This window comes from Pteropus vampyrus, unplaced genomic scaffold (genome assembly GCF_000151845.1).
Source record: "Pteropus vampyrus isolate Shadow unplaced genomic scaffold, Pvam_2.0 Scaffold145, whole genome shotgun sequence".
Taxonomy (NCBI): Eukaryota; Metazoa; Chordata; class Mammalia; order Chiroptera; family Pteropodidae; genus Pteropus; species Pteropus vampyrus.
Genome location: NW_011888926.1, coordinates 3,735 through 6,631, shown reverse-complemented (window position 1 = coordinate 6,631; position 2,897 = coordinate 3,735).

The window sequence follows — 2,897 nt, the reverse complement described above, 5'->3', positions numbered from 1 at the left end:
GCTTCCTGGGATGTCGCCTCCACTGGACCATGCAAACCTCGGCAGCTGAACTTTTGAAATTCCAAGTACCTGCTGGTCCCGATCCTCCCGCTCCTCCGCCGCTCCCCGCCCGCCACCCTCCGCCGGCCTTCAGTGAAGGCGCATCTGTCTTCACTCTCCGAGGACGTTATGGAGAGTCAGGGCTGCTGGGGGCTTTCAGGTCCCTCTGTGCAGTGTCTTTGATTCCTCCGAGCTTTTTTTGCTGCTTGTTTTGTTTCTGCAGGTCTCTGTCCTTCGTGTGGGTGACTTTACTATCCGGTGACAAGGAGTCCATCCACGGGTAAGAAGGAACGACTGGACACAGCCGTTGGTGGATGGACAAGGCTCACTGACCGCAGGGCTCCAAGTGTCTGGGAAAGCCCAGCCCTGTCGCTCTCACAGCTGAGGTGGGAGCTGCCCATATGCAAATATTTACAGGTCTTTTCTTTGGGGTCTATTTGTCCAGAAAAGATGTCTCCACTCTCTGCCTGGCATCCCAGGAGCCAAGTAGGGGAGGAGGCTGGGAACCTCCTTTTCAAGGATGTAGTTTTCACGGGATCCCCATTTCCAATATGGCAAAGTGTCCCAGCCTACAGCTGTGCTCAACATCCCCCAGACCACAACCTCTCTGGCTCAATTTCCCTAAAGAAACCTGTCTTTGCAACAGCTCCCTGTTTTCAATCTCCCCCGTCCCAGCTGCCACCCTCTGAGGTGCCAGGTGCATGTGCCCGCTGCCCTCCCTCTGCTGACACTCAGGCTGTCCGCCTGCTAAGCCCGCTAACGCTTAGCCATGTCTCAGTGTCCAAAACTCGGCTGGCATCTCTAACCCACAGTTACTGCCTCTCCTCTGAGGCGTTCAAAGCTCTCTACCTCTCGCTTGGCATGCCTGAGGCTTTAAGAGGAAGCGGACAGGAGCACGTGTTCGATCTGCCCCCTCAATCAAATGTGCCCCACGGGCATTTCAGAGTCACAGGACATCAACGCGGCACAACCCGGACCGGTCCGCCCCCTCAGAAACAGCAACAGCGGAGCGCCTGAAGCTGCACCGGACATAGCTGGCCCAGACCATCCAGGGCCTGGGGTTCCTGCGGCCCCCTACCAGGTGGGACGGGCTCTCCAACAGACACTGAGAAGGCCTCCAGGCCACTCACCTCGGGTGATCTACCTCTCGCTAAGCACCTGTCCACTCTCCAGGGTTTCGCAGATGCTGTGGAGATATCTCTCGAGACTATCTCGCGATCGTCTCTCGAGAGTCTCCGTGATGCACGTGAGGATGCGGAGCTCAGAGGACAGGTGCAGTCCAGGCGCACGGCCGAAAATGGACAGGGGACCACGGCGAGAAGCCCCAGGCGGCTCACCCCGACGACAGCCAAGGACAGTGCTCCGTGTCCCAGGCACTGTCACAGGGACTCACGTAGCCATTCCATTTGATCGTTACGAGCCCCAGGTGGCGACCATCATCACGTCTCACACACAAAGAGGCAGGCTCAGGTTTACTGTCCAAGGCCACAGATCCCGGACCCCAAACTGCTTCTAGAACCAGAGTGCTTTAACACACGCATCACATGTGCACACATGCCACATATACACATGCCACACACACACGCCACACACACACACACCACATACACACATGCCGTATGTACACATGCCACACAAACCACACATACGCACCCCACACCACACACACACACCACATACGCACATGCCGTATGTACACATGCCACACAAACCACACATACGCACCACACACCATACACACACATACACACATACGCACATGCCGTATGTACACATGCCACACAAACCACACATACGCACCACACACCATACACACACCCCACACATACGCACATGCCGTATGTACACATGCCACACATACACATGCCACACAAACCACACACACAACCACAAACACACACACACACACCACATACACACATGCCGTATGTACACATGCCACACAAACCACACATACGCACCACACACCATACACACACCCCACACATACGCACATGCCGTATGTACACATGCCACACAAACCACACATACGCACCACACACCATACACACACATACACACATGCCACACATACCACATATATACATACACACCACACACAAATCACACGCCTACACATGCCCCACACATACACATGCCATATATGCACATGCCGCACACACAAACCACACGTGCCACACATGTACCACACATGTGCACCACACCATACACACGCCACACATACACACCACACATGCACACGCTACATACACACAACACGCATACTTCGCACACCACACACATATACCCCCAAGGCTATCAAAACAGTAAGCAGCAAAACCAAAGCCATGAGCCACGTGCTTTACTTCCAGGCTGAAGCTCAAACCCTAAACCCCATCACAGCTAGGGATGGAGCAGGGCTGGACGGAGGGAGGAAGTAAGTGGCTGGGATGTGGGAGCTCAGTTTCCAAGCCTGGGCCCTGGGAAACAAGCTGGGCCTGAGCTACACCTGGACTCCTCCAGCTCTGGGACCCTGCTGGGCACAGAGGGGAAATGGACTCGGTCACTGAGCAGGACACTCTCCTCCTGCTGAGATGCTGTCGAGTGCTGTGGTGTGCCCGGCCCCGCACGGGTGAGGAAGCTGCCCACCTTCAGACAGCCTGGCTGGCCACAGTTCCCGTCTGCTGAGGCCCCGAGAGTCTGGAGCCCAGACTCCCAGCCTAGCTCTGCCAGCAACTCTTCTGGGGAGCCCTGTCTCCTCAGGGTGACCTTCTCCAGGGCTTGAGCTCATGGGTTCCTGGGACCAGAGACGTGGACGCACACCAGCCGGGGAGACGCTGCCTGTGCAGTCAGGCTCACCCGGGCACTACTCCCAGGAG